Below are 9683 nucleotides of genomic sequence, written 5' to 3' on the forward strand. Positions count from 1 at the left end.
TACTGTTTTCAGTATAAAGACACTTACCTAGTGCTTTCTCATGAAATCATTTGACTTCATTCAAGACGTCTCCAGCGCATTGAGCAAATTTGCCTTGATGAGACTCCTTAAAATAAGCAAATCTCTTATTAAAATCAGTCAAAAGGTTCTTTTCAGAGAGTGCTAGTTAAGTCTCTTTATACTAAAAAACATTACCAAATCGATTTGTTGATCTTCATATAAGATCAACGACACTTGGTTAGATTTCATTTTTTTGCAGTGTTTTTAGGGTCTTTTCCATAGGGCTCTGGTGTCCATCTGGTTTCGTGTCCCAGAACAGCGCCAGGTCCTTCGATAGCTCAGTTGGTAGAGCGGAGGACTGTAGGTGAACAACCGGCCATCCTTAGGTCGCTGGTTCGACTCCGGCTCGAAGGAAGCGATGCTTTTTGGTGATCTCTTTGTCTGCGACAAGACCAAGGCCTGGCAAAAGCCGCATTGCCTGACCGGGAATCGAACCCGGGCCGCGGCGGTGAGAGCGCCGAATCCTAACCACTAGACCACCAGGGAGACATGCTGTCTGCTTTTGGCACGAGTGGACGTGACGTCTTGCTCTCTGCGGGGCAGACTGCGGGAGATGGCTTCGCTGCAAAAACGGTTTATCCAATCAAATCTAGCCGAGTGTCGTTAATCTTATATCAAAATAAAAAAAAAATCTACTTGGTACTGTTTTCAGTATAAAGACACTTACCTAGTGCTTTCTCATGAAATCATTTGACTTCATTCAAGACGTCTCCAGCGCATTGAGCAAATTTGCCTTGATGAGACTCCTTAAAATAAGCAAATCTCTTATTAAAATCAGTCAAAAGGTTCTTTTCAGAGAGTGCTAGTTAAGTCTCTTTATACTAAAAAACATTACCAAATCGATTTGTTGATCTTCATATAAGATCAACGACACTTGGTTAGATTTCATTTTTTTGCAGTGTTTTTAGGGTCTTTTCCATAGGGCTCTGGTGTCCATCTGGTTTCGTGTCCCAGAACAGCGCCAGGTCCTTCGATAGCTCAGTTGGTAGAGCGGAGGACTGTAGGTGAACAACCGGCCATCCTTAGGTCGCTGGTTCGACTCCGGCTCGAAGGAAGCGATGCTTTTTGGTGATCTCTTTGTCTGCGACAAGACCAAGGCCTGGCAAAAGCCGCATTCCCTGACCGGGAATCGAACCCGGGCCGCGGCGGTGAGAGCGCCGAATCCTAACCACTAGACCACCAGGGAGACATGCTGTCTGATTTTGGCACGAGTGGACGTGACGTCTTGCTCTCTGCGGGGCAGACTGCGGGAGATGGCTTCGCTGCAAAAACGGTTTATCCAATCAAATCTAGCCGAGTGTCATTAATCTTATATCAAAATAAAAAAAAAATGTACTTGGTACTGTTTTCAGTATAAAGACACTTACCTAGTGCTTTCTCATCAAATCATTTGACTTCATTCAAGACGTCTCCAGCGCATTGAGCAAATTTGCCTTGATGAGACTCCTTAAAATAAGCAAATCTCTTATTAAAATCAGTCAAAAGGTTCTTTTCAGAGAGTGCTAGTTAAGTCTCTTTATACTAAAAAACATTACCAAATCGATTTGTTGATCTTCATATAAGATCAACGACACTTGGTTAGATTTCATTTTTTTGCAGTGTTTTTAGGGTCTTTTCCATAGGGCTCTGGTGTCCATCTGGTTTCGTGTCCCAGAACAGCGCCAGGTCCTTCGATAGCTCAGTTGGTAGAGCGGAGGACTGTAGGTGAACAACCGGCCATCCTTAGGTCGCTGGTTCGACTCCGGCTCGAAGGAAGCGATGCTTTTTGGTGATCTCTTTGTCTGCGACAAGACCAAGGCCTGGCAAAAGCCGCATTCCCTGACCGGGAATCGAACCCGGGCCGCGGCGGTGAGAGCGCCGAATCCTAACCACTAGACCACCAGGGAGACATGCTGTCTGCTTTTGGCACGAGTGGACGTGACGTCTTGCTCTCTGCGGGGCAGACTGCGGGAGATGGCTTCGCTGCAAAAACGGTTTATCCAATCAAATCTAGCCGAGTGTCATTAATCTTATATCAAAATAAAAAAAAAATGTACTTGGTACTGTTTTCAGTATAAAGACACTTACCTAGTGCTTTCTCATCAAATCATTTGACTTCATTCAAGACGTCTCCAGCGCATTGAGCAAATTTGCCTTGATGAGACTCCTTAAAATAAGCAAATCTCTTATTAAAATCAGTCAAAAGGTTCTTTTCAGAGAGTGCTAGTTAAGTCTCTTTATCCTAAAAAACATTACCAAATCGATTTGTTGATCTTCATATAAGATCAACGACACTTGGTTAGATTTCATTTTTTTGCAGTGTTTTTAGGGTCTTTTCCATAGGGCTCTGATGTCCATCTGGTTTCGTGTCCCAGAACAGCGCCAGGTCCTTCGATAGCTCAGTTGGTAGAGCGGAGGACTGTAGGTGAACAACCGGCCATCCTTAGGTCGCTGGTACGACTCCGGCTCGAAGGAAGCGATGCTTTTTGGTGATCTCTTTGTCTGCGACAAGACCAAGGCCTGGCAAAAGCCGCATTCCCTGACCGGGAATCGAACCCGGGCCGCGGCGGTGAGAGCGCCGAATCCTAACCACTAGACCACCAGGGAGACATGCTGTCTGCCTTTGGCACGAGTGGACGTGACGTCTTGCTCTCTGCGGGGCAGACTGCGGGAGATGGCTTCGCTGCAAAAACGGTTTATCCAATCAAATCTAGCCGAGTGTCGTTAATCTTATATCAAAATAAAAAACAAATCTACTTGGTACTGTTTTCAGTATAAAGACACTTACCTAGTGCTTTCTCATCAAATCATTTGACTTCATTCAAGACGTCTCCAGCGCATTGAGCAAATTTGCCTTGATGAGACTCCTTAAAATAAGCAAATCTCTTATTAAAATCAGTCAAAAGGTTCTTTTCAGAGAGTGCTAGTTAAGTCTCTTTATACTAAAAAACATTACCAAATCGATTTGTTGATCTTCATATAAGATCAACGACACTTGGTTAGATTTCATTTTTTTGCAGTGTTTTTAGGGTCTTTTCCATAGGGCTCTGATGTCCATCTGGTTTCGTGTCCCAGAACAGCGCCAGGTCCTTCGATAGCTCAGTTGGTAGAGCGGAGGACTGTAGGTGAACAACCGGCCATCCTTAGGTCGCTGGTACGACTCCGGCTCGAAGGAAGCGATGCTTTTTGGTGATCTCTTTGTCTGCGACAAGACCAAGGCCTGGCAAAAGCCGCATTCCCTGACCGGGAATCGAACCCGGGCCGCGGCGGTGAGAGCGCCGAATCCTAACCACTAGACCACCAGGGAGACATGCTGTCTGCCTTTGGCACGAGTGGACGTGACGTCTTGCTCTCTGCGGGGCAGACTGCGGGAGATGGCTTCGCTGCAAAAACGGTTTATCCAATCAAATCTAGCCGAGTGTCGTTAATCTTATATCAAAATAAAAAAAAAATCTACTTGGTACTGTTTTCAGTATAAAGACACTTACCTAGTGCTTTCTCATCAAATCATTTGACTTCATTCAAGACGTCTCCAGCGCATTGAGCAAATTTGCCTTGATGAGACTCCTTAAAATAAGCAAATCTCTTATTAAAATCAGTCAAAAGGTTCTTTTCAGAGAGTGCTAGTTAAGTCTCTTTATACTAAAAAACATTACCAAATCGATTTGTTGATCTTCATATAAGATCAACGACACTTGGTTAGATTTCATTTTTTTGCAGTGTTTTTAGGGTCTTTTCCATAGGGCTCTGGTGTCCATCTGGTTTCGTGTCCCAGAACAGCGCCAGGTCCTTCGATAGCTCAGTTGGTAGAGCGGAGGACTGTAGGTGAACAACCGGCCATCCTTAGGTCGCTGGTTCGACTCCGGCTCGAAGGAAGCGATGCTTTTTGGTGATCTCTTTGTCTGCGACAAGACCAAGGCCTGGCAAAAGCCGCATTCCCTGAGCGGGAATCGAACCCGGGCCGCGGCGGTGAGAGCGCCGAATCCTAACCACTAGACCACCAGGGAGACATGCTGTCTGCTTTTGGCACGAGTGGACGTGACGTCTTGCTCTCTGCGGGGCAGACTGCGGGAGATGGCTTCGCTGCAAAAACGGTTTATCCAATCAAATCTAGCCGAGTGTCATTAATCTTATATCAAAATAAAAAAAAAATGTACTTGGTACTGTTTTCAGTATAAAGACACTTACCTAGTGCTTTCTCATCAAATCATTTGACTTCATTCAAGACGTCTCCAGCGCATTGAGCAAATTTGCCTTGATGAGACTCCTTAAAATAAGCAAATCTCTTATTAAAATCAGTCAAAAGGTTCTTTTCAGAGAGTGCTAGTTAAGTCTCTTTATCCTAAAAAACATTACCAAATCGATTTGTTGATCTTCATATAAGATCAACGACACTTGGTTAGATTTCATTTTTTTGCAGTGTTTTTAGGGTCTTTTCCATAGGGCTCTGATGTCCATCTGGTTTCGTGTCCCAGAACAGCGCCAGGTCCTTCGATAGCTCAGTTGGTAGAGCGGAGGACTGTAGGTGAACAACCGGCCATCCTTAGGTCGCTGGTACGACTCCGGCTCGAAGGAAGCGATGCTTTTTGGTGATCTCTTTGTCTGCGACAAGACCAAGGCCTGGCAAAAGCCGCATTCCCTGACCGGGAATCGAACCCGGGCCGCGGCGGTGAGAGCGCCGAATCCTAACCACTAGACCACCAGGGAGACATGCTGTCTGCCTTTGGCACGAGTGGACGTGACGTCTTGCTCTCTGCGGGGCAGACTGCGGGAGATGGCTTCGCTGCAAAAACGGTTTATCCAATCAAATCTAGCCGAGTGTCGTTAATCTTATATCAAAATAAAAAAAAAATCTACTTGGTACTGTTTTCAGTATAAAGACACTTACCTAGTGCTTTCTCATGAAATCATTTGACTTCATTCAAGACGTCTCCAGCGCATTGAGCAAATTTGCCTTGATGAGACTCCTTAAAATAAGCAAATCTCTTATTAAAATCAGTCAAAAGGTTCTTTTCAGAGAGTGCTAGTTAAGTCTCTTTATACTAAAAAACATTACCAAATCGATTTGTTGATCTTCATATAAGATCAACGACACTTGGTTAGATTTCATTTTTTTGCAGTGTTTTTAGGGTCTTTTCCATAGGGCTCTGGTGTCCATCTGGTTTCGTGTCCCAGAACAGCGCCAGGTCCTTCGATAGCTCAGTTGGTAGAGCGGAGGACTGTAGGTGAACAACCGGCCATCCTTAGGTCGCTGGTTCGACTCCGGCTCGAAGGAAGCGATGCTTTTTGGTGATCTCTTTGTCTGCGACAAGACCAAGGCCTGGCAAAAGCCGCATTGCGTGACCGGGAATCGAACCCGGGCCGCGGCGGTGAGAGCGCCGAATCCTAACCACTAGACCACCAGGGAGACATGCTGTCTGCTTTTGGCACGAGTGGACGTGACGTCTTGCTCTCTGCGGGGCAGACTGCGGGAGATGGCTTCGCTGCAAAAACGGTTTATCCAATCAAATCTAGCCGAGTGTCGTTAATCTTATATCAAAATAAAAAAAAAATCTACTTGGTACTGTTTTCAGTATAAAGACACTTACCTAGTGCTTTCTCATGAAATCATTTGACTTCATTCAAGACGTCTCCAGCGCATTGAGCAAATTTGCCTTGATGAGACTCCTTAAAATAAGCAAATCTCTTATTAAAATCAGTCAAAAGGTTCTTTTCAGAGAGTGCTAGTTAAGTCTCTTTATACTAAAAAACATTACCAAATCGATTTGTTGATCTTCATATAAGATCAACGACACTTGGTTAGATTTCATTTTTTTGCAGTGTTTTTAGGGTCTTTTCCATAGGGCTCTGGTGTCCATCTGGTTTCGTGTCCCAGAACAGCGCCAGGTCCTTCGATAGCTCAGTTGGTAGAGCGGAGGACTGTAGGTGAACAACCGGCCATCCTTAGGTCGCTGGTTCGACTCCGGCTCGAAGGAAGCGATGCTTTTTGGTGATCTCTTTGTCTGCGACAAGACCAAGGCCTGGCAAAAGCCGCATTCCCTGACCGGGAATCGAACCCGGGCCGCGGCGGTGAGAGCGCCGAATCCTAACCACTAGACCACCAGGGAGACATGCTGTCTGATTTTGGCACGAGTGGACGTGACGTCTTGCTCTCTGCGGGGCAGACTGCGGGAGATGGCTTCGCTGCAAAAACGGTTTATCCAATCAAATCTAGCCGAGTGTCATTAATCTTATATCAAAATAAAAAAAAAATGTACTTGGTACTGTTTTCAGTATAAAGACACTTACCTAGTGCTTTCTCATCAAATCATTTGACTTCATTCAAGACGTCTCCAGCGCATTGAGCAAATTTGCCTTGATGAGACTCCTTAAAATAAGCAAATCTCTTATTAAAATCAGTCAAAAGGTTCTTTTCAGAGAGTGCTAGTTAAGTCTCTTTATACTAAAAAACATTACCAAATCGATTTGTTGATCTTCATATAAGATCAACGACACTTGGTTAGATTTCATTTTTTTGCAGTGTTTTTAGGGTCTTTTCCATAGGGCTCTGGTGTCCATCTGGTTTCGTGTCCCAGAACAGCGCCAGGTCCTTCGATAGCTCAGTTGGTAGAGCGGAGGACTGTAGGTGAACAACCGGCCATCCTTAGGTCGCTGGTTCGACTCCGGCTCGAAGGAAGCGATGCTTTTTGGTGATCTCTTTGTCTGCGACAAGACCAAGGCCTGGCAAAAGCCGCATTCCCTGAGCGGGAATCGAACCCGGGCCGCGGCGGTGAGAGCGCCGAATCCTAACCACTAGACCACCAGGGAGACATGCTGTCTGCTTTTGGCACGAGTGGACGTGACGTCTTGCTCTCTGCGGGGCAGACTGCGGGAGATGGCTTCGCTGCAAAAACGGTTTATCCAATCAAATCTAGCCGAGTGTCATTAATCTTATATCAAAATAAAAAAAAAATGTACTTGGTACTGTTTTCAGTATAAAGACACTTACCTAGTGCTTTCTCATCAAATCATTTGACTTCATTCAAGACGTCTCCAGCGCATTGAGCAAATTTGCCTTGATGAGACTCCTTAAAATAAGCAAATCTCTTATTAAAATCAGTCAAAAGGTTCTTTTCAGAGAGTGCTAGTTAAGTCTCTTTATCCTAAAAAACATTACCAAATCGATTTGTTGATCTTCATATAAGATCAACGACACTTGGTTAGATTTCATTTTTTTGCAGTGTTTTTAGGGTCTTTTCCATAGGGCTCTGATGTCCATCTGGTTTCGTGTCCCAGAACAGCGCCAGGTCCTTCGATAGCTCAGTTGGTAGAGCGGAGGACTGTAGGTGAACAACCGGCCATCCTTAGGTCGCTGGTACGACTCCGGCTCGAAGGAAGCGATGCTTTTTGGTGATCTCTTTGTCTGCGACAAGACCAAGGCCTGGCAAAAGCCGCATTCCCTGACCGGGAATCGAACCCGGGCCGCGGCGGTGAGAGCGCCGAATCCTAACCACTAGACCACCAGGGAGACATGCTGTCTGCCTTTGGCACGAGTGGACGTGACGTCTTGCTCTCTGCGGGGCAGACTGCGGGAGATGGCTTCGCTGCAAAAACGGTTTATCCAATCAAATCTAGCCGAGTGTCGTTAATCTTATATCAAAATAAAAAACAAATCTACTTGGTACTGTTTTCAGTATAAAGACACTTACCTAGTGCTTTCTCATCAAATCATTTGACTTCATTCAAGACGTCTCCAGCGCATTGAGCAAATTTGCCTTGATGAGACTCCTTAAAATAAGCAAATCTCTTATTAAAATCAGTCAAAAGGTTCTTTTCAGAGAGTGCTAGTTAAGTCTCTTTATACTAAAAAACATTACCAAATCGATTTGTTGATCTTCATATAAGATCAACGACACTTGGTTAGATTTCATTTTTTTGCAGTGTTTTTAGGGTCTTTTCCATAGGGCTCTGATGTCCATCTGGTTTCGTGTCCCAGAACAGCGCCAGGTCCTTCGATAGCTCAGTTGGTAGAGCGGAGGACTGTAGGTGAACAACCGGCCATCCTTAGGTCGCTGGTACGACTCCGGCTCGAAGGAAGCGATGCTTTTTGGTGATCTCTTTGTCTGCGACAAGACCAAGGCCTGGCAAAAGCCGCATTCCCTGACCGGGAATCGAACCCGGGCCGCGGCGGTGAGAGCGCCGAATCCTAACCACTAGACCACCAGGGAGACATGCTGTCTGCCTTTGGCACGAGTGGACGTGACGTCTTGCTCTCTGCGGGGCAGACTGCGGGAGATGGCTTCGCTGCAAAAACGGTTTATCCAATCAAATCTAGCCGAGTGTCGTTAATCTTATATCAAAATAAAAAAAAAATCTACTTGGTACTGTTTTCAGTATAAAGACACTTACCTAGTGCTTTCTCATCAAATCATTTGACTTCATTCAAGACGTCTCCAGCGCATTGAGCAAATTTGCCTTGATGAGACTCCTTAAAATAAGCAAATCTCTTATTAAAATCAGTCAAAAGGTTCTTTTCAGAGAGTGCTAGTTAAGTCTCTTTATACTAAAAAACATTACCAAATCGATTTGTTGATCTTCATATAAGATCAACGACACTTGGTTAGATTTCATTTTTTTGCAGTGTTTTTAGGGTCTTTTCCATAGGGCTCTGGTGTCCATCTGGTTTCGTGTCCCAGAACAGCGCCAGGTCCTTCGATAGCTCAGTTGGTAGAGCGGAGGACTGTAGGTGAACAACCGGCCATCCTTAGGTCGCTGGTTCGACTCCGGCTCGAAGGAAGCGATGCTTTTTGGTGATCTCTTTGTCTGCGACAAGACCAAGGCCTGGCAAAAGCCGCATTCCCTGACCGGGAATCGAACCCGGGCCGCGGCGGTGAGAGCGCCGAATCCTAACCACTAGACCACCAGGGAGACATGCTGTCTGCCTTTGGCACGAGTGGACGTGACGTCTTGCTCTCTGCGGGGCAGACTGCGGGAGATGGCTTCGCTGCAAAAACGATTTATCCAATCAAATCTAGCCGAGTGTCGTTAATCTTATATCAAAATAAAAAAAAAATCTACTTGGTACTGTTTTCAGTATAAAGACACTTACCTAGTGCTTTCTCATCAAATCATTTGACTTCATTCAAGACGTCTCCAGCGCATTGAGCAAATTTGCCTTGATGAGACTCCTTAAAATAAGCAAATCTCTTATTAAAATCAGTCAAAAGGTTCTTTTCAGAGAGTGCTAGTTAAGTCTCTTTATCCTAAAAAACATTACCAAATCGATTTGTTGATCTTCATATAAGATCAACGACACTTGGTTAGATTTCATTTTTTTGCAGTGTTTTTAGGGTCTTTTCCATAGGGCTCTGATGTCCATCTGGTTTCGTGTCCCAGAACAGCGCCAGGTCCTTCGATAGCTCAGTTGGTAGAGCGGAGGACTGTAGGTGAACAACCGGCCATCCTTAGGTCGCTGGTACGACTCCGGCTCGAAGGAAGCGATGCTTTTTGGTGATCTCTTTGTCTGCGACAAGACCAAGGCCTGGCAAAAGCCGCATTCCCTGACCGGGAATCGAACCCGGGCCGCGGCGGTGAGAGCGCCGAATCCTAACCACTAGACCACCAGGGAGACATGCTGTCTGCCTTTGGCACGAGTGGACGTGACG

At 45.5% G+C, this 9683-nt stretch overlaps 28 non-coding genes across 28 annotated transcripts; 14 read left to right on the forward strand and 14 right to left on the reverse strand.

The window, feature by feature from the left end:
• The first annotated feature begins 327 nt into the window (after positions 1-327).
• trnay-gua (transfer RNA tyrosine (anticodon GUA)) lies at positions 328-414 on the forward strand. The gene is given in 2 exon segments: positions 328-364; positions 379-414. It is a non-coding gene; the product is annotated as a tRNA-Tyr (tRNA).
• A 60-nt stretch (positions 415-474) lies between these two features.
• trnae-cuc (transfer RNA glutamic acid (anticodon CUC)) lies at positions 475-546 on the reverse strand. The gene has a single exon. It is a non-coding gene; the product is annotated as a tRNA-Glu (tRNA).
• A 481-nt stretch (positions 547-1027) lies between these two features.
• On the forward strand, positions 1028-1114 carry trnay-gua (transfer RNA tyrosine (anticodon GUA)). The gene is given in 2 exon segments: positions 1028-1064; positions 1079-1114. It is a non-coding gene; the product is annotated as a tRNA-Tyr (tRNA).
• Positions 1115-1174: 60 nt separating this feature from the next.
• Positions 1175-1246, reverse strand: trnae-cuc (transfer RNA glutamic acid (anticodon CUC)). Its single transcript has one exon. It is a non-coding gene; the product is annotated as a tRNA-Glu (tRNA).
• A 481-nt stretch (positions 1247-1727) lies between these two features.
• On the forward strand, positions 1728-1814 carry trnay-gua (transfer RNA tyrosine (anticodon GUA)). Its single transcript is given in 2 exon segments — positions 1728-1764; positions 1779-1814. It is a non-coding gene; the product is annotated as a tRNA-Tyr (tRNA).
• A 60-nt stretch (positions 1815-1874) lies between these two features.
• trnae-cuc (transfer RNA glutamic acid (anticodon CUC)) lies at positions 1875-1946 on the reverse strand. Its single transcript has one exon. It is a non-coding gene; the product is annotated as a tRNA-Glu (tRNA).
• Positions 1947-2427: 481 nt separating this feature from the next.
• trnay-gua (transfer RNA tyrosine (anticodon GUA)) lies at positions 2428-2514 on the forward strand. The gene is given in 2 exon segments: positions 2428-2464; positions 2479-2514. It is a non-coding gene; the product is annotated as a tRNA-Tyr (tRNA).
• Positions 2515-2574: 60 nt separating this feature from the next.
• trnae-cuc (transfer RNA glutamic acid (anticodon CUC)) lies at positions 2575-2646 on the reverse strand. Its single transcript has one exon. It is a non-coding gene; the product is annotated as a tRNA-Glu (tRNA).
• Positions 2647-3127: 481 nt separating this feature from the next.
• Positions 3128-3214, forward strand: trnay-gua (transfer RNA tyrosine (anticodon GUA)). Its single transcript is given in 2 exon segments — positions 3128-3164; positions 3179-3214. It is a non-coding gene; the product is annotated as a tRNA-Tyr (tRNA).
• A 60-nt stretch (positions 3215-3274) lies between these two features.
• Positions 3275-3346, reverse strand: trnae-cuc (transfer RNA glutamic acid (anticodon CUC)). The gene has a single exon. It is a non-coding gene; the product is annotated as a tRNA-Glu (tRNA).
• Positions 3347-3827: 481 nt separating this feature from the next.
• Positions 3828-3914, forward strand: trnay-gua (transfer RNA tyrosine (anticodon GUA)). The gene is given in 2 exon segments: positions 3828-3864; positions 3879-3914. It is a non-coding gene; the product is annotated as a tRNA-Tyr (tRNA).
• Positions 3915-3974: 60 nt separating this feature from the next.
• trnae-cuc (transfer RNA glutamic acid (anticodon CUC)) lies at positions 3975-4046 on the reverse strand. Its single transcript has one exon. It is a non-coding gene; the product is annotated as a tRNA-Glu (tRNA).
• A 481-nt stretch (positions 4047-4527) lies between these two features.
• Positions 4528-4614, forward strand: trnay-gua (transfer RNA tyrosine (anticodon GUA)). The gene is given in 2 exon segments: positions 4528-4564; positions 4579-4614. It is a non-coding gene; the product is annotated as a tRNA-Tyr (tRNA).
• Positions 4615-4674: 60 nt separating this feature from the next.
• On the reverse strand, positions 4675-4746 carry trnae-cuc (transfer RNA glutamic acid (anticodon CUC)). Its single transcript has one exon. It is a non-coding gene; the product is annotated as a tRNA-Glu (tRNA).
• A 481-nt stretch (positions 4747-5227) lies between these two features.
• trnay-gua (transfer RNA tyrosine (anticodon GUA)) lies at positions 5228-5314 on the forward strand. Its single transcript is given in 2 exon segments — positions 5228-5264; positions 5279-5314. It is a non-coding gene; the product is annotated as a tRNA-Tyr (tRNA).
• A 60-nt stretch (positions 5315-5374) lies between these two features.
• On the reverse strand, positions 5375-5446 carry trnae-cuc (transfer RNA glutamic acid (anticodon CUC)). Its single transcript has one exon. It is a non-coding gene; the product is annotated as a tRNA-Glu (tRNA).
• A 481-nt stretch (positions 5447-5927) lies between these two features.
• On the forward strand, positions 5928-6014 carry trnay-gua (transfer RNA tyrosine (anticodon GUA)). Its single transcript is given in 2 exon segments — positions 5928-5964; positions 5979-6014. It is a non-coding gene; the product is annotated as a tRNA-Tyr (tRNA).
• Positions 6015-6074: 60 nt separating this feature from the next.
• Positions 6075-6146, reverse strand: trnae-cuc (transfer RNA glutamic acid (anticodon CUC)). The gene has a single exon. It is a non-coding gene; the product is annotated as a tRNA-Glu (tRNA).
• Positions 6147-6627: 481 nt separating this feature from the next.
• On the forward strand, positions 6628-6714 carry trnay-gua (transfer RNA tyrosine (anticodon GUA)). The gene is given in 2 exon segments: positions 6628-6664; positions 6679-6714. It is a non-coding gene; the product is annotated as a tRNA-Tyr (tRNA).
• A 60-nt stretch (positions 6715-6774) lies between these two features.
• On the reverse strand, positions 6775-6846 carry trnae-cuc (transfer RNA glutamic acid (anticodon CUC)). Its single transcript has one exon. It is a non-coding gene; the product is annotated as a tRNA-Glu (tRNA).
• A 481-nt stretch (positions 6847-7327) lies between these two features.
• Positions 7328-7414, forward strand: trnay-gua (transfer RNA tyrosine (anticodon GUA)). The gene is given in 2 exon segments: positions 7328-7364; positions 7379-7414. It is a non-coding gene; the product is annotated as a tRNA-Tyr (tRNA).
• Positions 7415-7474: 60 nt separating this feature from the next.
• Positions 7475-7546, reverse strand: trnae-cuc (transfer RNA glutamic acid (anticodon CUC)). Its single transcript has one exon. It is a non-coding gene; the product is annotated as a tRNA-Glu (tRNA).
• A 481-nt stretch (positions 7547-8027) lies between these two features.
• trnay-gua (transfer RNA tyrosine (anticodon GUA)) lies at positions 8028-8114 on the forward strand. The gene is given in 2 exon segments: positions 8028-8064; positions 8079-8114. It is a non-coding gene; the product is annotated as a tRNA-Tyr (tRNA).
• Positions 8115-8174: 60 nt separating this feature from the next.
• On the reverse strand, positions 8175-8246 carry trnae-cuc (transfer RNA glutamic acid (anticodon CUC)). The gene has a single exon. It is a non-coding gene; the product is annotated as a tRNA-Glu (tRNA).
• A 481-nt stretch (positions 8247-8727) lies between these two features.
• On the forward strand, positions 8728-8814 carry trnay-gua (transfer RNA tyrosine (anticodon GUA)). Its single transcript is given in 2 exon segments — positions 8728-8764; positions 8779-8814. It is a non-coding gene; the product is annotated as a tRNA-Tyr (tRNA).
• A 60-nt stretch (positions 8815-8874) lies between these two features.
• On the reverse strand, positions 8875-8946 carry trnae-cuc (transfer RNA glutamic acid (anticodon CUC)). The gene has a single exon. It is a non-coding gene; the product is annotated as a tRNA-Glu (tRNA).
• A 481-nt stretch (positions 8947-9427) lies between these two features.
• On the forward strand, positions 9428-9514 carry trnay-gua (transfer RNA tyrosine (anticodon GUA)). The gene is given in 2 exon segments: positions 9428-9464; positions 9479-9514. It is a non-coding gene; the product is annotated as a tRNA-Tyr (tRNA).
• A 60-nt stretch (positions 9515-9574) lies between these two features.
• On the reverse strand, positions 9575-9646 carry trnae-cuc (transfer RNA glutamic acid (anticodon CUC)). The gene has a single exon. It is a non-coding gene; the product is annotated as a tRNA-Glu (tRNA).
• Positions 9647-9683: the final 37 nt, after the last annotated feature.

The sequence above is a fragment of the Alosa pseudoharengus genome, unplaced genomic scaffold (assembly GCF_046254945.1).
Source record: "Alosa pseudoharengus isolate Yale_2024_CS ecotype anadromous, Long Island Sound unplaced genomic scaffold, YU_APseudo_1.1 YU_APseudo_1.1_scf_12, whole genome shotgun sequence".
NCBI classification, from domain to species: Eukaryota; Metazoa; Chordata; class Actinopteri; order Clupeiformes; family Clupeidae; genus Alosa; species Alosa pseudoharengus.